Genomic DNA, 21914 nt, shown 5'->3' with positions numbered 1-21914 from the left:
CCGGCACAGTATATACAGGTAGACGATGTCCGACACATTATATACAGGTAGATGCTGTCCGGCACAGTATATAGAGGTAGACGCTGTCCAGCACAGTATATACAAGTAGGCACTGTCCGACACAGTATATACAGGTAGACGCTGTCCGGCACATTATATACAGGTAGACGCTGTCCGGCACAGTATATACAGGTAGACGCTGTCCGGCACATTATATACAGGTAGACGCTGTCCGGCACAGTACATACAGGTAGACGCAGTCCGTCACAGTACATACAGGTAGACGCTGACTGGCACATTACATACAGGTAGACGCTGTCCGGCACAGTATATACAGGTAGACGCTGTCCGGCACTGTATATACAGGTAGACGCTGTCCGACACAGTATATACAGGTAGACGCTGTCCGGCACAGTATATACAGGTAGACGCTGTCCGGCACAGTATATACAGGTAGACGATGTCCGGCACAGTATATACAGGTAGACGCTGTCTGGGACATTATATACAGGTAGAAGCTGTCCGGCACAGTATATACAGGTAGACGCAGTCCGGCAGTTTATACAGGTAGACGCTGTCCGGGACATTATATACAGGTAGACGCTGTCCGGCACAGTATATACAGGTAGACGCTGTCCGGCACATTATATACAGGTAGACGCAGTCCGGCACACTATATACAGGTAGACGCAGTCCGGCACATTATATACAGGTAGACGCTGTCCGACACATTATATACAGTTAGGCGCTGTCCGGCACAGTATATACAGGTAGGAGCTGTCCGGCACAGTATATACAGGTAGACGCTGTCCGGCACAGTATATACAGGTAGACACTGTCCGGCACCGTATATACAGGTAGACGCTGTCCGACACAGTATATACAGGTAGACGCTGTCCGGCACATTATATACAGGTAGACGCAGTCCGGCACAGTATATACAGGTAGACGCTGTCCGGCACAGTATATACAGGTAGGCGCTGTCCGGGACATTATATACAGGTAGACGCTGTCCGGCACAGTATATACAGGTAGACGCAGTCCAGGACACTATATACAGATAGACGCAGTCCGGCACAGTATATACAGGTAGAGGCTGTCCGGCACAGTATATATAGGTAGAGGCTGTCCGGCACATTATATACAGGTAGACGCTGTCCGGCTCAATATATACAGGTAGACGCTGTCCGACACAGTATATACAGGTAGACGCAGTCCGACACAGTATATACAGGTAGACGCAGTCCGGCACAGTATATACAGGTAGACGCTGTCCGGCACAGTATATACAGATAGGCGCTGTCCGGCACAGTATATACAGGTAGATGCTGTCCGGCACAGTATATACAGGTAGACGCAGTCCGGCACATTATATACAGGTAGACGCTGTCCGACACAGTATATACATGTAGAGTCTGTCCGGCACAGTATATACAGGTAGACGCTGTCCGACACAGTATATACAGGTAGGCGCTGCCCGGCACAGTATATACAGGTAGACGCTGTCCGGCACAGTATATACAGGTAGACGATGTCCGACACATTATATACAGGTAGATGCTGTCCGGCACAGTATATAGAGGTAGACGCTGTCCAGCACAGTATATACAAGTAGGCACTGTCCGGCACAGTATATACAGGTAGACGCTGTCCGGCACAGTATATACAGGTAGACGCTGTCCGGCACATTATATACAGGTAGACGCAGTCCGGCACAGTATATACAGGTAGACGCTGTCCGGCACAGTATATACAGGTAGGCGCTGTCCGGGACATTATATACAGGTAGACGCTGTCCGGCACAGTATATACAGGTAGACGCTGTCCGGCACAGTATATACAGGTAGACGCAGTCCAGGACACTATATACAGATAGACGCAGTCCGGCACAGTATATACAGGTAGAGGCTGTCCGGCACAGTATATATAGGTAGAGGCTGTCCGGCACATTATATACAGGTAGACGCTGTCCGGCTCAGTATATACAGGTAGACGCTGTCCGACACAGTATATACAGGTAGACGCAGTCCGGCACAGTATATACAGGTAGACGCAGTCCGGCACAGTATATACAGGTAGACGCTGTCCGGCACAGTATATACAGATAGGCGCTGTCCGGCACAGTATATACAGGTAGATGCTGTCCGGCACAGTATATACAGGTAGACGCAGTCCGGCACATTATATACAGGTAGACGCTGTCCGACACAGTATATACATGTAGAGTCTGTCCGGCACAGTATATACAGGTAGACGCTGTCCGGCACAGTATATACAGGTAGGCGCTGCCCGGCACAGTATATACAGGTAGAGGCTGTCCGGCACAGTATATACAGGTAGAAGCAGTCCGGCACACTATATACAGATAGACGCAGTCCGGCACAGTATATACAGGTAGAGGCTGTCCGGCACAGTATATACAGGTAGACGCTGTCTGAGACATTATATACAGGTAGAAGCTGTCCGGCACAGTATATACAGGTAGACGCAGTCCGGCACAGTATATACAGGTAGACGCTGTCCGGCACAGTATATACAGGTAGACGCTGTCTGGCACATTATATACAGGTAGACGCAGTCCGGCACAGTATATACAGGTAGACGCAGTCCGGCACATTATATACAGGTAGGCGCTGTCCGGGACATTATATACAGGTAGACGCTGTCCGGCACAGTATATACAGGTAGACGCTGTCTGGCACATTATATACAGGTAGACGCAGTCCGGCACAGTATATACAGGTAGACGCAGTCCGGCACATTATATAAAGGTAGGCGCTGTCCGGCACAGTATATACAGGTAGAGGCTGTCCGGCACAGTATATACAGGTCGACGCTGTTAGACACAGTATATACAGGTAGACGCTGTCCGGCACAGTATATACAGGTAGACGCAGTCCGGCACATTAAATACAGGTAGATGCTGTCCGGCACAGTATATACAGGTAGGCGCTGTCCGGGACATTATATACAGGTAGACGCTGTCTGGCACAGTATATACAGGTAGAGGCTGTCCGGCACAGTATATACAGGTAGACGCTGTCCGGGACATTATATACAGGTAGACGCTGTCTGGGACATTATATACAGGTAGACGCTGTCCGGCACAGTATATACAGGTAGACGCTGTCCGGCACATTATATACAAGTAGACGCAGTCCGGCACAGTATATACAGGTAGACGCAGTCCGGCACATTATATACAGGTAGACGCTGTCCGGCACAGTATATACAGGTAGACGCTGTCCGGCACAGTATATACAGGTAGACGCTGTCCGACACATTATATACAGGTAGGCGCTGTCCGGCACAGTATATACAGGTAGGAGCTGTCCGGCACAGTATATACAGGTAGAGGCTGTCCGGCACAGTATATACAGGTAGACACTGTCTGCCACCGTATATACTGGCAGGCGCTGTCCGGCACAGTATATACTGGTAGGCGCTGTCTGGCACAGTATATACAGGTAGACGCAGTCCGGAACAGTATATACAGGTAGACGCTGTCCAGCACAGTATATACAGGTAGGCACTGTCCGGCACAGTATATACAGGTAGACGCTGTCTGTCACATTATATACAGGTAGACGCTGTCCGGCACAGTATATACAGGTAGACGCTGTCCTGCACATTATATACAGGTAGACGCAGTCCGGCTCAGTATATACAGGTAGGCACTGTCCGGCACATTATATACAGGTAGACGCAGTCCGGCACAGTATATACAAGTAGGCGCTGTCCGGCACAGTATATACAGGTAGACGCTGTCCGGCACATTATATACAGGTAGGCGCTGTCCGGCACAGTATATACAGATACACGCTGTCCGGCACATTATATACAGGAAGACGCTGTCCGGCACAGTATACACAGGTAGACGCTGTCCGGCACATTATATACAGGTAGGCGCTGTCCGGCACAGTATATACAGGTAGACGCAGTCTGGCACAGTATATACAGGTAGACGCTGTCCGACACAGTAAATACAGGTAGACGCTGTCCGGCACATTATATACAGGTAGGCGCTGTCCGGCACAGTATATACAGGTAGACGCTGTCCGGCACAGTATATACAGGTAGACGCTGTCCGGGACATTATATACAGGTAGAAGCTGTCGGGCACAGTATATACAGGTAGACGCAGTCCGTCACAGTATATACAGGTAGACTCAATCCGGCACGGTATATACAGGTAGACGCTGTCCAGCACAGTATATACAGGTAGGCACTGTCCGGCACAGTATATACAGGTAGACGCTGTCCGTCACATTATATACAGGTAGACGCTGTCTGGCACAGTATATACAGGTAGACGCTGTCCGTCACATTATATACAGGTAGACGCTGTCCGGCACAGTATATACAGGTAGACGATGTCCGCTACATTATATACAGGTAGACGCTGTCCGGCACAGTACATACAGGTAGACGCTGGCTGGCACATTACATACAGGTAGACGCTGTCTGGCACAGTATATACAGGTAGACTCTGTCCGGCACTGTATATACAGGTAGACGCTGTCCGACACAGTATATACAGGTAGACGCTGTCCGGCACACTATATACAGATAGACGCTGTCCGGCACAGTATATACAGATAGACGCTGTCTCGGACATTATATACAGGTAGAAGCTGTCCGGCACAGTATATACAGGTAGACACAGTCCGGCACAGTATATACAGGTAGACGCTGTCCGGGACATTATATACAGGTAGACACTGTCCGGCACAGTATATACAGGTAGACGCTGTCCGGCACATTATATACAGGTAGACGCAGTCCGGCACAGTATATACAGGTAGACGCTGTCCGGCACAGTATATACAGGTAGGCGCTGTCCGGGACATTATATACAGGTAGACGCTGTCTGGCACAGTATATACAGGTAGACGCTGTCCGGCACAGTATATACAGGTAGACGCAGTCCGGCACACTATATACAGATAGACCCAGTCCGGCACAGTATATACAGGTAGAGGCTGTCCGGCACAGTATATATAGGTAGAGGCTGTCCGGCACATTATATACAGGTAGACGCTGTCCGGCTCAGTATATACAGGTAGACGCTGTCCGACACAGTATATACAGGTAGACGCAGTACGGCACAGTATATACAGGTAGACGCAGTCCGGCACAGTATATACAGGTAGACGCTGTCCGGCACAGTATATACAGATAGGCGCTGTCCGGCACAGTATATACAGGTAGACGCTGTCCGGCACAGTATATACAGGTAGACGCAGTCCGGCACATTATATACAGGTAGACGCTGTCCGACACAGTATATACATGTAGAGTCTGTCCGGCACAGTATATACAGGTAGACGCTGTCCGGCACAGTATATACAGGTAGGCGCTGCCCGGCACAGTATATACAGGTAGACGCTGTCCGGCACAGTATATACAGGTAGACGATGTCCGACACATTATATACAGGTAGATGCTGTCCGGCACAGTATATAGAGGTAGACGCTGTCCAGCACAGTATATACAAGTAGGCACTGTCCGACACAGTATATACAGGTAGACGCTGTCCGGCACATTATATACAGGTAGACGCTGTCCGGCACAGTATATACAGGTAGACGCTGTCCGGCACATTATATACAGGTAGACGCTGTCCGGCACAGTACATACAGGTAGACGCAGTCCGTCACAGTACATACAGGTAGACGCTGACTGGCACATTACATACAGGTAGACGCTGTCCGGCACAGTATATACAGGTAGACGCTGTCCGGCACTGTATATACAGGTAGACGCTGTCCGACACAGTATATACAGGTAGACGCTGTCCGGCACAGTATATACAGGTAGACGCTGTCCGGCACAGTATATACAGGTAGACGCTGTCTGGGACATTATATACAGGTAGAAGCTGTCCGGCACAGTATATACAGGTAGACGCAGTCCGGCACAGTTTATACAGGTAGACGCTGTCCGGGACATTATATACAGGTAGACGCTGTCCGGCACAGTATATACAGGTAGACGCTGTCCGGCACATTATATACAGGTAGACGCAGTCCGGCACACTATATACAGGTAGACGCAGTCCGGCACATTATATACAGGTAGACGCTGTCTGACACATTATATACAGGTAGGCGCTGTCCGGCACAGTATATACAGGTAGGAGCTGTCCGGCACAGTATATACAGGTAGACGCTGTCCGGCACAGTATATACAGGTAGACACTGTCCGGCACCGTATATACAGGTAGACGCTGTCCGACACAGTATATACAGGTAGACGCTGTCCGGCACATTATATACAGGTAGACGCAGTCCGGCACAGTATATACAGGTAGACGCTGTCCAGCACAGTATATACAGGTAGGCGCTGTCCGGGACATTATATACAGGTAGACGCTGTCCGGCACAGTATATACAGGTAGACGCAGTCCAGGACACTATATACAGATAGACGCAGTCCGGCACAGTATATATAGGTAGAGGCTGTCCGGCACATTATATACAGGTAGACGCTGTCCGGCTCAATATATACAGGTAGACTCTGTCCGACACAGTATATACAGGTAGACGCAGTCCGGCACAGTATATACAGGTAGACGCAGTCCGACACAGTATATACAGGTAGACGCTGTCCGGCACAGTATATACAGATAGGCGCTGTCCGGCACAGTATATACAGGTAGATGCTGTCCGGCACAGTATATACAGGTAGACGCAGTCCGGCACATTATATACAGGTAGACGCTGTCCGACACAGTATATACATGTAGAGTCTGTCCGGCACAGTATATACAGGTAGACGCTGTCCGACACAGTATATACAGGTAGGCACTGCCCGGCACAGTATATACAGGTAGACGCTGTCCGGCACAGTATATACAGGTAGACGATGTCCGACACATTATATACAGGTAGATGCTGTCCGGCACAGTATATAGAGGTAGACGCTGTCCAGCACAGTATATACAAGTAGGCACTGTCCGGCACAGTATATACAGGTAGACGCTGTCCGGCACAGTATATACAGGTAGACGCTGTCCGGCACATTATATACAGGTAGACGCAGTCCGGCACAGTATATACAGGTAGACGCTGTCCGGCACAGTATATACAGGTAGACGCTGTCCGGCACAGTATATACAGGTAGACGCAGTCCAGGACACTATATACAGATAGACGCAGTCTGGCACAGTATATACAGGTAGAGGCTGTCCGGCACAGTATATATAGGTAGAGGCTGTCCGGCACATTATATACAGGTAGACGCTGTCCGGCTCAGTATATACAGGTAGACGCTGTCCGACACAGTATATACAGGTAGACGCAGTCCGGCACAGTATATACAGGTAGACGCAGTCCGGCACAGTATATACAGGTAGACGCTGTCCGGCACAGTATATACAGATAGGCGCTGTCCGGCACAGTATATACAGGTAGATGCTGTCCGGCACAGTATATACAGGTAGACGCAGTCCGGCACAGTATATACATGTAGAGTCTGTCCGGCACAGTATATACAGGTAGACGCTGTCCGGCACAGTATATACAGGTAGGCGCTGCCCGGCACAGTATATACAGGTAGACGCTGTCCGGCACAGTATATACAGGTAGACGATGTCCGACACATTATATACAGGTAGATGCTGTCCGGCACAGTATATACAGGTAGAGGCTGTCCGGCACAGTATATATAGGTAGAGGCTGTCCGGCACATTATATACAGGTAGACGCTGTCCGGCTCAGTATATACAGGTAGTCGCTGTCCGACACAGTATATACAGGTAGACGCAGTCCGGCACAGTATATACAGGTAGACGCTGTCCGACACAGTATATACAGGTAGAGGCTGTCCGGCACAGTATATACAGGTAGACGCAGTCCGGCACAGTATATACAGGTAGACGCAGTCCGGCACATTACATACAGGTAGACGCTGTCCGGCACATTATATACAGGTAGACGCAGTCCGGCACAGTATATACAGGTAGACGCAGTCCGGCACATTATATACAGGTAGACGATGTACGGCACAGTATATACAGGTAGACGCTGTCCGGCACAGTATATACAGGTAGACGCTGTCCGACACAGTATATACAGGTAGGCGCTGTCTGGCACAGTATATACAGGTAGACGCTGTCCGGCACATTATATACAGGTAGACGCAGTCCGGCACAGTATATACAGGTAGACGCTGTCCGACACAGTATATACAGGTAGACGCTGTCCGACACAGTATATACAGGTAGACGCAGTCCGGCACAGTATATACAGGTAGACGCTGTCCGGCACAGTATATGCAGGTAGACACTGTCCGGCACAGTATATGCAGGTAGACGCTGTCCGGCACAGTATATACAGGTAGACGCTGTCCGGCACAGTATATACAGGTAGACGCTGTCCGGCACAGTATATACAGGTAGACGCTGTCCGGCACAGTATATACAGGTAGACGCTGTCCGGCACAGTATATACAGGTAGACGCTGTCCGGCACAGTATATGCAGGTAGACGCTGTCCGGCACAGTATATGCAGGTAGACGCTGTCCGGCACAGTATATAATAAATAATAATAATAAATTTTATTTTTATAGCGCCGACATATTCCGCAGCACTTTACATTTCAGAGGGGATTTGTACAGACAATAGACATTACAGCATAACAATAATCACATACAGTAGATTATAACAAATACCAAGAGGAGTGAGGGCCCTGCTCGCAAGCTTACAGTCTATGAGGAAAGAGGTAGACACGAAAGGTGGGTGGTAACAGTTGCCCTGATTGTATGGACCAGCCATAATGTTAAGTGTGTAACAGTACAGACACAGAGGGCTAATGGATGCATAAAGCATGTGGGAACATGATGCTGGGAACCTGGTTATGGTAAAATTTTTGGCTCTGCCACACAGGGATAGGTTAGGTTAATGTGTTGAGGCGATAGGCCAGTCTGAATAAATGCGTTTTCAGGACACGCTTAAAATTGTGGGGACTGGGGACTAATCGTATTGACCTGGGAAGTGCATTCCAAAGAATTGGCGCGGCACGTGTAAAGTCTTGGAGACGGGAGTGGGAGGTTCTGACTATTGAGGATACTAACCTCAGGTCATCAGCAGAACGGAGGGCGCGGGTAGGGTGGTATACTGAAACAAGGGAGGAGATGTAGGGTGGTGCTGAGCCATGGAGGGCTTTGTGGGTGAGGGTAATAAGTTTATACTGAATTCTGGAGTGGATGGGTAGCCAGTGTAATGACTGGCACAAGGTAGAGGCATCGGTGTAACGATTGGTGAGGAATATGATCCTGGCTGCAGCATTCAAGACAGATTGGAGAGGGGAGAGTTTTGTAAGAGGGAGACCGATTAGAAGAGAGTTACAATAGTCGAGACGAGAATGAATAAGAGAAACAGTAAGAGTTTTTGCAGAGTCAAAAGTAAGAAAAGGTCGAATTCTAGAAATGTTTAGTATATGCAGGTAGACGCTGTCCGGCACAGTATATGCAGGTAGACGCTGTCCGGCACAGTATATGCAGGTAGGCGTTGTCTGGCACAGTGTATGCAGGTAGGCGCTGTCCGGCACAGTATATACTGGTAGGCGCTGTCCGGTACATTATATACAGGTAGGCGCTGTCTGGCACAGTATATACTGGTAGGCGCTGTCCGGCACAGTATATACAGGTAGACGCTGTCCGGCACAGTATATGCAGGTAGACGCTGTCCGGCACAGTATATGCAGGTAGAAGCTGTCCGGCACAGTATATGCAGGTAGACACTGTCCGGGACATTATATACAGGTAGAAGCTGTCGGGCACAGTATATACAGGTAGACGCAGTCCGTCACAGTATATACAGGTAGACACAGTCCGGCACGGTATATACAGGTAGACGCTGTCCAGCACAGTATATACAGGTAGGCACTGTCCGGCACAGTATATACAGGTAGACGCTGTCCGTCACATTATATACAGGTAGACGCTGTCTGGCACAGTATATACAGGTAGACGCTGTCCGTCACATTATATACAGGTAGACGCTGTCTGGCACAGTATATACAGGTAGACGATGTCCGCTACATTATATACAGGTAGACGCTGTCCGGCACAGTATATACAGGTAGACGCAGTCCGTCACAGTACATACAGTTAGACGCTGGCTGGCACATTACATACAGGTAGACGCTGTCTGGCACAGTATATACAGGTAGACGCTGTCCGGCACTGTATATACAGGTAGACGCTGTCCGACACAGTATATACAGGTAGACGCTGTCCGGCACAGTATATACAGATAGACGCTGTCCGGCACAGTATATACAGATAGACGCTGTCTGGGACATTATATACAGGTAGAAGCTGTCCGGCACAGTATATACAGGTAGACACAGTCCGGCACAGTATTTACAGGTAGACGCTGTCCGGGACATTATATACAGGTAGACACTGTCCGGCACAGTATATACAGGTAGACGCTGTCCGGCACATTATATACAGGAAGACGCAGTCCGGCACAGTATATACAGGTAGACGCTGTCCGGCACAGTATATACAGGTAGGCGCTGTCCGGGACATTATATACAGGTAGACGCTGTCTGGCACAGTATATACAGGTAGACGCTGTCCGGCACAGTATATACAGGTAGACGCAGTCCGGCACACTATATACAGATAGACGCAGTCCGGCACAGTATATACAGGTAGAGGCTGTCCGGCACAGTATATATAGGTAGAGGCTGTCCGGCACATTATATACAGGTAGACGCAGTCCGGCACAGTATATACAGGTAGACGCTGTCCGACACAGTATATACAGGTAGACGCAGTCCGGCACAGTATATACAGGTAGACGCAGTCCGGCACAGTATATACAGGTAGACGCTGTCCGGCACAGTATATACAGGTAGGCGCTGTCCGGCACAGTATATACAGGTAGACGCTGTCCGGCACAGTATATACAGGTAGACGCAGTCCGGCACATTATATACAGGTAGACGCTGTCCGACACAGTATATACATATAGAGTCTGTCCGGCACAGTATATACAGGTAGACGCTGTCCGGCACAGTATATACAGGTAGGCGCTGCCCGGCACAGTATATACAGGTAGACGCTGTCCGGCATAGTATATACAGGTAGACGATGTCCGACACATTATATACAGGTAGATGCTGTCCGGCACAGTATATAGAGGTAGACGCTGTCCAGCACAGTATATACAAGAAGGCACTGTCCGGCACAGTATATACAGGTAGACGCTGTCCGTCACATTATATACAGGTAGACGCTGTCCGGCACAGTATATACAGGTAGACGCTGTCCGGCACATTATATACAGGTAGACGCTGTCCGGCACAGTACATACAGGTAGACGCAGTCCGTCACAGTACATACAGGTAGACGCTGTCCGACACATTACATACAGGTAGACGCTGTCCGGCACAGTATATACAGGTAGACGCTGTCCGGCACTGTATATACAGGTAGACGCTGTCCGACACAGTATATACAGGTAGACGCTGTCCGGCACAGTATATACAGGTAGACACTGTCCGGCACAGTATATACAGGTAGACGCTGTCCGGCACAGTATATACAGGTAGACGCTGTCTGGGACATTATATACAGGTAGAAGCTGTCCGGCACAGTATATACAGGTAGACGCAGTCCGGCACAGTTTATACAGGTAGACGCTGTCCGGGACATTATATACAGGTAGACGCTGTCCGGCACAGTATATACAGGTAGACGCTGTCCGGCACATTATATACAGGTAGACGCAGTCCGGCACACTATATACAGGTAGACGCAGTCCGGCACATTATATACAGGTAGACGCTGTCCGACACATTATATACAGGTAGGCGCTGTCCGGCACAGTATATACAGATAGGAGCTGTCCGGCACAGTATATACAGGTAGACGCTGTCCGGCACCGTATATACAGGTAGACGCTGTCCGGCACAGTATATACAGGTAGACGCTGTCCGGCACATTATATAGAGGTAGACGCAGTCCGGCACAGTATATACAGGTAGACGCTGTCCGGCACAGTATATACAGGTAGACGCCGTCCGGGACATTATATACAGGTAGAAGCTGTCCGGCACAGTATATACAGGTAGACGATGTCCGACACATTATATACAGGTAGATGCTGTCCGGCACAGTATATAGAGGTAGACGCTGTCCAGCACAGTATATACAAGTAGGCACTGTCCGGCACAGTATATACAGGTAGACGCTGTCCGGCACAGTATATACAGGTAGACGCTGTCCGGCACAGTATATACAGGTAGAGGCTGTCCGGCACAGTATATATAGGTAGAGGCTGTCCGGCACATTATATACAGGTAGACGCTGTCCGTCTCAGTATATACAGGTAGACGCTGTCCGACACAGTATATACAGGTAGACGCAGTCCGGCACAGTATATACAGGTAGACGCAGTCCGGCACAGTATATACAGGTAGACGCTGTCCGGCACAGTATATACAGATAGGCGCTGTCCGGCACAGTATATACAGGTAGATGCTGTCCGGCACAGTATATACAGGTAGACGCAGTCCGGCACAGTATATACATGTAGAGTCTGTCCGGCACAGTATATACAGGTAGACGCTGTCCGGCACAGTATATACAGGTAGACGCTGTCCGGCACAGTATATACAGGTAGACGATGTCCGACACATTATATACAGGTAGATGCTGTCCGGCACAGTATATACAGGTAGAGGCTGTCCGGCACAGTATATATAGGTAGAGGCTGTCCGGCACATTATATACAGGTAGACGCTGTCCGGCTCAGTATATACAGGTAGTCGCTGTCCGACACAGTATATACAGGTAGACGCAGTCCGGCACAGTATATACAGGTAGACGCTGTCCGACACAGTATATACAGGTAGAGGCTGTCCGGCACAGTATATACAGGTAGACGCAGTCCGGCACAGTATATACAGGTAGACGCAGTCCGGCACATTATATACAGGTAGACGATGTACGGCACAGTATATACAGGTAGACGCTGTCCGGCACAGTATATACAGGTAGACGCTGTCCGACACAGTATATACAGGTAGGCGCTGTCTGGCACAGTATATACAGGTAGACGCTGTCCGGCACATTATATACAGGTAGACGCAGTCCGGCACAGTATATACAGGTAGACGCTGTCCGACACAGTATATACAGGTAGACGCTGTCCGACACAGTATATACAGGTAGACGCAGTCCGGCACAGTATATACAGGTAGACGCTGTCCGGCACAGTATATGCAGGTAGACACTGTCCGGCACAGTATATGCAGGTAGACGCTGTCCGGCACAGTATATACAGGTAGACGCTGTCCGGCACAGTATATACAGGTAGACGCTGTCCGGCACAGTATATACAGGTAGACGCTGTCCGGCACAGTATATACAGGTAGACGCTGTCCGGCACAGTATATACAGGTAGACGCTGTCCGGCACAGTATATGCAGGTAGACGCTGTCCGGCACAGTATATGCAGGTAGAAGCTGTCCGGCACAGTATATAATAAATAATAATAATAAATTTTATTTTTATAGCGCCGACATATTCCGCAGCACTTTACATTTCAGAGGGGATTTGTACAGACAATAGACATTACAGCATAACAATAATCACATACAGTAGATTATAACAAATACCAAGAGGAGTGAGGGCCCTGCTCGCAAGCTTACAGTCTATGAGGAAAGAGGTAGACACGAAAGGTGGGTGGTAACAGTTGCCCTGATTGTATGGACCAGCCATAATGTTAAGTGTGTAACAGTACAGACACAGAGGGCTAATGGATGCATAAAGCATGTGGGAACATGATGCTGGGAACCTGGTTATGGTAAAATTTTTGGCTCTGCCACACAGGGATAGGTTAGGTTAATGTGTTGAGGCGATAGGCCAGTCTGAATAAATGCGTTTTCAGGACACGCTTAAAATTGTGGGGACTGGGGACTAATCGTATTGACCTGGGAAGTGCATTCCAAAGAATTGGCGCGGCACGTGTAAAGTCTTGGAGACGGGAGTGGGAGGTTCTGACTATTGAGGATACTAACCTCAGGTCATCAGCAGAACGGAGGGCGCGGGTAGGGTGGTATACTGAAACAAGGGAGGAGATGTAGGGTGGTGCTGAGCCATGGAGGGCTTTGTGGGTGAGGGTAATAAGTTTATACTGAATTCTGGAGTGGATGGGTAGCCAGTGTAATGACTGGCACAAGGTAGAGGCATCGGTGTAACGATTGGTGAGGAATATGATCCTGGCTGCAGCATTCAAGACAGATTGGAGAGGGGAGAGTTTTGTAAGAGGGAGACCGATTAGAAGAGAGTTACAATTGTCGAGACGAGAATGAATAAGAGAAACAGTAAGAGTTTTTGCAGAGTCAAAAGTAAGAAAAGGTCGAATTCTAGAAATGTTTAGTATATGCAGGTAGACGCTGTCCGGCACAGTATATGCAGGTAGACGCTGTCCGGCACAGTATATGCAGGTAGGCGTTGTCTGGCACAGTGTATGCAGGTAGGCGCTGTCCGGCACAGTATATACTGGTAGGCGCTGTCCGGTACATTATATACAGGTAGGCGCTGTCTGGCACAGTATATACTGGTAGGCGCTGTCCGGCACAGTATATACAGGTAGACGCTGTCCGGCACAGTATATGCAGGTAGACGCTGTCCGGCACAGTATATGCAGGTAGAAGCTGTCCGGCACAGTATATGCAGGTAGACGCTGTCCGGGACATTATATACAGGTAGAAGCTGTCGGGCACAGTATATACAGGTAGACGCAGTCCGTCACAGTATATACAGGTAGACACAGTCCGGCACGGTATATACAGGTAGACGCTGTCCAGCACAGTATATACAGGTAGGCACTGTCCGGCACAGTATATACAGGTAGACGCTGTCCGTCACATTATATACAGGTAGACGCTGTCTGGCACAGTATATACAGGTAGACGCTGTCCGTCACATTATATACAGGTAGACGCTGTCCGGCACAGTATATACAGGTAGACGATGTCCGCTACATTATATACAGGTAGACGCTGTCCGGCACAGTATATACAGGTAGACGCAGTCCGTCACAGTACATACAGTTAGACGCTGGCTGGCACATTACATACAGGTAGACGCTGTCTGGCACAGTATATACAGGTAGACGCTGTCCGGCACTGTATATACAGGTAGACGCTGTCCGACACAGTATATACAGGTAGACGCTGTCCGGCACAGTATATACAGGTAGACGCTGTCCGGCACACTATATACAGATAGACGCTGTCCGGCACAGCATATACAGATAGACGCTGTCTGGGACATTATATACAGGTAGAAGCTGTCCGGCACAGTATATACAGGTAGACACAGTCCGGCACAGTATTTACAGGTAGACGCTGTCCGGGACATTATATACAGGTAGACACTGTCCGGCACAGTATATACAGGTAGACGCTGTCCGGCACATTATATACAGGTAGACGCAGTCCGGCACAGTATATACAGGTAGACGCTGTCCGGCACAGTATATACAGGTAGGCGCTGTCCGGGACATTATATACAGGTAGACGCTGTCCGGCACAGTATATACAGGTAGACGCTGTCCGGCACAGTATATACAGGTAGACGCAGTCCGGCACACTATATACAGATAGACGCAGTCCGGCACAGTATATACAGGTAGAGGCTGTCCGGCACAGTATATATAGGTAGAGGCTGTCCGGCACAGTATATACAGGTAGACGCAGTCCGGCACAGTATATACAGGTAGACGCAGTCCGGCACAGTATATACAGGTAGACGCTGTCCGGCACAGTATATACAGGTAGGCGCTGTCCGGCACAGTATATACAGGTAGACGCTGTCCGGCACAGTATATACAGGTAGACGCAGTCCGGCACATTATATACAGGTAGACGCTGTCCGACACAGTATATACATATAGAGTCTGTCCGGCACAGTATATACAGGTAGACGCTGTCCGGCACAGTATATACAGGTAGGCGCTGCCCGGCACAGTATATACAGGTAGACGCTGTCCGGCATAGTATATACAGGTAGACGATGTCCGACACATTATATACAGGTAGATGCTGTCCGGCACAGTATATAGAGGTAGACGCTGTCCAGCACAGTATATACAAGTAGGCACTGTCCGGCACAGTATATACAGGTAGACGCTGTCCGTCACATTATATACAGGTAGACGCTGTCCGGCACAGTATATACAGGTAGACGCTGTCCGGCACATTATATACAGGTAGACGCTGTCCGGCACAGTACATACAGGTAGACGCAGTCCGTCACAGTACATACAGGTAGACGCTGTCCGACACATTACATACAGGTAGACGCTGTCCGGCACAGTATATACAGGTAGACGCTGTCCGGCACTGTATATACAGGTAGACGCTGTCCGACACAGTATATACAGGTAGACGCTGTCCGGCACAGTATATACAGGTAGACACAGTCCGGCACAGTATTTACAGGTAGACGCTGTCCGGGACATTATATACAGGTAGACACTGTCCGGCACAGTATATACAGGTAGACGCTGTCCGGCACATTATATACAGGTAGACGCAGTCCGGCACAGTATATACAGGTAGACGCTGTCTGGCACAGTATATACAGGTAGACGCTGTCCGGCACAGTATATACAGGTAGACGCAGTCCGGCACACTATATACAGATAGACGCAGTCCGGCACAGTATATACAGGTAGAGGCTGTCCGGCACAGTATATATAGGTAGAGGCTGTCCGGCACATTATATACAGGTAGACGCTGTCCGACACCGTATATACAGGTAGACGCTGTCCGGCACAGTATATACAGGTAGACGCTGTCCGGCACATTATATAGAGGTAGACGCAGTCCGGCACAGTATATACAGGTAGACGCTGTCCGGCACAGTATATACAGGTAGACGCCGTCCGGGACATTATATACAGGTAGAAGCTGTCCGGCACAGTATATACAGGTAGACGCAGTCCGGCACAGTTTATACAGGTAGACGCTGTCCGGCACAGTATATACAGGTAGACGCAGTCCGGCACACTATATACAGATAGATGCAGTCCGGCACAATATATACAGGTAGAGGCTGTCCGTCACAGTATATATAGGTAGAGGCTGTCCGGCACATTATATACAGGTAGACGCTGTCCGGCTCAGTATATACAGGTAGACGCTGTCCGACACAGTATATACAGGTAGACGCAGTCCGGCACAGTATATACAGGTAGACGCAGTCCGGCACAGTATATACAGGTAGACGCTGTCCGGCACAGTATATGCAGATAGGCGCTGTCCGGCACAGTATATACAGGTAGACGCTGTCCGGCACAGTATATACAGGTTGACGCAATCCGGCACATTATATACAGGTAGACGCTGTCCGACACAGTATATACATGTAGAGTCTGTCCGGCACAGTATATACAGGTAGACGCTGTCCGGCACAGTATATACAGGTAGGCGCTGCCCGGCACAGTATATACAGGTAGACGCTGTCCGGCACAGTATATACAGGTAGACGATGTCCGACATATTATATACAGGTAGATGCTGTCCGGCACAGTATATAGAGGTAGACGCTGTCCGGCACAGTATATACAAGTAGGCACTGTCCGGCACAGTATATACAGGTAGACGCTGTCCGTCACATTATATACAGGTAGACGCTGTCCGGCACAGTATATAGAGGTAGACGCTGTCCGGCACATTATATACAGGTAGACGCTGTCCGGCACAGTACATACAGGTAGACGCAGTCCGTCACAGTACATACAGGTAGACGCTGGCTGGCACATTACATACAGGTAGACGCTGTCCGGCACAGTATATACAGGTAGACGCTGTCCGGCACTGTATATACAGGTAGACGCTGTCCGACACAGTATATACAGGTAGACGCTGTCCGGCACAGTATATACAGGTAGACGCTGTCCGGCACAGTATATACAGGTAGACGCTGTCCGGCACAGTATATACAGGTAGACGCTGTCTGGGACATTATATACAGGTAGAAGCTGTCCGGCACAGTATATACAGGTAGACGCAGTCCGGCACAGTATATACAGGTAGACGCTGTCCGGGACATTATATACAGGTAGACACTGTCCGGCACAGTATATACAGGTAGACGCTGTCCGGCACATTATATACAGGTAGACGCAGTCCGGCACAGTATATACAGGTAGACGCAGTCCGGCACATTACATACAGGTAGACGCTGTCCGACACAATATATACAGGTAGGCGCTGTCCGGCACAGTATATACAGGTAGGCGCTGTCCTGCACACTATATACAGATAGACGCAGTCCGGCACAGTATATACAGGTAGAGGCTGTCCGGCACAGTATATATAGGTAGAGGCTGTCCGGCACAGTATATACAGGTAGACGCAGTCCGGCACAGTATATACAGGTAGACGCAGTCCGGCACAGTATATACAGGTAGACGCTGTCCGGCACAGTATATACAGGTAGGCGCTGTCCGGCACAGTATATACAGGTAGACGCTGTCCGGCACAGTATATACAGGTAGACGCAGTCCGGCACATTATATACAGGTAGACGCTGTCCGACACAGTATATACATATAGAGTCTGTCCGGCACAGTATATACAGGTAGACGCTGTCCGGCACAGTATATACAGGTAGGCGCTGCCCGGCACAGTATATACAGGTAGACGCTGTCCGGCATAGTATATACAGGTAGACGATGTCCGACACATTATATACAGGTAGATGCTGTCCGGCACAGTATATAGAGGTAGACGCTGTCCAGCACAGTATATACAAGTAGGCACTGTCCGGCACAGTATATACAGGTAGACGCTGTCCGTCACATTATATACAGGTAGACGCTGTCCGGCACAGTATATACAGGTAGACGCTGTCCGGCACATTATATACAGGTAGACGCTGTCCGGCACAGTACATACAGGTAGACGCAGTCCGTCACAGTACATACAGGTAGACGCTGTCCGACACATTACATACAGGTAGACGCTGTCCGGCACAGTATATACAGGTAGACGCTGTCCGGCACTGTATATACAGGTAGACGCTGTCCGACACAGTATATACAGGTAGACGCTGTCCGGCACAGTATATACAGGTAGACACAGTCCGGCACAGTATTTACAGGTAGACGCTGTCCGGGACATTATATACAGGTAGACACTGTCCGGCACAGTATATACAGGTAGACGCAGTCCGGCACACTATATACAGATAGACGCAGTCCGGCACAGTATATACAGGTAGAGGCTGTCCGGCACAGTATATATAGGTAGAGGCTGTCCGGCACATTATATACAGGTAGACGCTGTCCGACACCGTATATACAGGTAGACGCTGTCCGGCACAGTATATACAGGTAGACGCTGTCCGGCACATTATATAGAGGTAGACGCAGTCCGGCACAGTATATACAGGTAGACGCTGTCCGGCACAGTATATACAGGTAGACGCCGTCCGGGACATTATATACAGGTAGAAGCTGTCCGGCACAGTATATACAGGTAGACGCAGTCCGGCACAGTTTATACAGGTAGACGCTGTCCGGCACAGTATATACAGGTAGACGCAGTCCGGCACACTATATACAGATAGATGCAGTCCGGCACAATATATACAGGTAGAGGCTGTCCGTCACAGTATATATAGGTAGAGGCTGTCCGGCACATTATATACAGGTAGACGCTGTCCGGCTCAGTATATACAGGTAGACGCTGTCCGACACAGTATATACAGGTAGACGCAGTCCGGCACAGTATATACAGGTAGACGCAGTCCGGCACAGTATATACAGGTAGACGCTGTCCGGCACAGTATATGCAGATAGGCGCTGTCCGGCACAGTATATACAGGTAGACGCTGTCCGGCACAGTATATACAGGTTGACGCAATCCGGCACATTATATACAGGTAGACGCTGTCCGACACAGTATATACATGTAGAGTCTGTCCGGCACAGTATATACAGGTAGACGCTGTCCGGCACAGTATATACAGGTAGGCGCTGCCCGGCACAGTATATACAGGTAGACGCTGTCCGGCACAGTATATACAGGTAGACGATGTCCGACATATTATATACAGGTAGATGCTGTCCGGCACAGTATATAGAGGTAGACGCTGTCCGGCACAGTATATACAAGTAGGCACTGTCCGGCACAGTATATACAGGTAGACGCTGTCCGTCACATTATATACAGGTAGACGCTGTCCGGCACAGTATATAGAGGTAGACGCTGTCCGGCACATTATATACAGGTAGACGCTGTCCGGCACAGTACATACAGGTAGACGCAGTCCGTCACAGTACATACAGGTAGACGCTGGCTGGCACATTACATACAGGTAGACGCTGTCCGGCACAGTATATACAGGTAGACGCTGTCCGGCACTGTATATACAGGTAGACGCTGTCCGACACAGTATATACAGGTAGACGCTGTCCGGCACAGTATATACAGGTAGACGCTGTCCGGCACAGTATATACAGGTAGACGCTGTCCGGCACAGTATATACAGGTAGACGCTGTCTGGGACATTATATACAGGTAGAAGCTGTCCGGCACAGTATATACAGGTAGACGCAGTCCGGGACATTATATACAGGTAGACACTGTCCGGCACAGTATATACAGGTAGACGCTGTCCGGCACATTATATACAGGTAGACGCAGTCCGGCACAGTATATACAGGTAGACGCAGTCCGGCACATTACATACAGGTAGACGCTGTCCGACACAATATATACAGGTAGGCGCTGTCCGGCACAGTATATACAGGTAGGAGCTGTCCGGCACAGTATATACAGGTAGACGCTGTCAGGCACAGTATATACAGGTAGACGCTGTCCAGCACCGTATATACAGGTAGACGCTGTCCGACACAGTATATACAGGTAGAGGCTGTCCGGCACATTATATACAGGTAGACGCTGTCCGGCACAGTATATACAGGTAGAGGCTGTCCGACACAGTATATATAGGTAGAGCCTGTCCGGCACAGTATATACAGGTAGACGCTGTCCGACACAGTATATACAGGTAGACGCAGTCCGGCACATTATATACAGGTAGACGCAGTCCGGCACATTATATACAGGTAGACATGTCCGGCACATTTTATACAGGTAGATGCAGTCCGGCACAGTATATACAGGTAGAGGCTGTCCGGCACAGTATATATAGGTAGAGGCTGTCCGGCACATTATATACAGGTAGACGCTGTCCGGCTCAGTATATACAGGTAGTCGCTGTCCGACACAGTATATACAGGTAGACGCAGTCCGGCACAGTATATACAGGTAGACGCTGTCCGACACAGTATATACAGGTAGAGGCTGTCCGGCACAGTATATACAGGTAGACGCAGTCCGGCACAGTATATACAGGTAGACGCAGTCCGGCACATTACATACAGGTAGACGCTGTCCGGCACATTATATACAGGTAGACGCAGTCCGGCACAGTATATACAGGTAGACGCAGTCCGGCACATTATATACAGGTAGACGCTGTACGGCACAGTATATACAGGTAGACGCTGTCCGGCACAGTATATACAGGTAGACGCTGTCCGGCACAGTATATACAGGTAGGCGCTATCTGGCACAGTATATACAGGTAGAAGCTGTCCGGCACATTATATACAGGTAGACGCAGTCCGGCACAGAATATACAGGTAGACGCTGTCCGACACAGTATATACAGGTAGACGCTGTCCGACACAGTATATACAGGTAGACGCAGTCCGACACAGTATATAGGGGTAGGTGATGTCCGGCACAGTATATACAGGTAGACGCTGTCCGGCACAGTATATAGGGGTAGGTGCTATCCGGCACAGTATATACTGGTAGGCGCTGTCCGACACAGTATATACAGGTAGACGCTGTCCGGCACAGTAT

Source organism: Dendrobates tinctorius, unplaced genomic scaffold (assembly GCF_039654945.1).
Source record: "Dendrobates tinctorius isolate UK_male_01 unplaced genomic scaffold, ASM3965494v1 ptg000331l, whole genome shotgun sequence".
Classification (NCBI taxonomy): Eukaryota; Metazoa; Chordata; class Amphibia; order Anura; family Dendrobatidae; genus Dendrobates; species Dendrobates tinctorius.
This window is presented reverse-complemented; position numbering follows the sequence as displayed.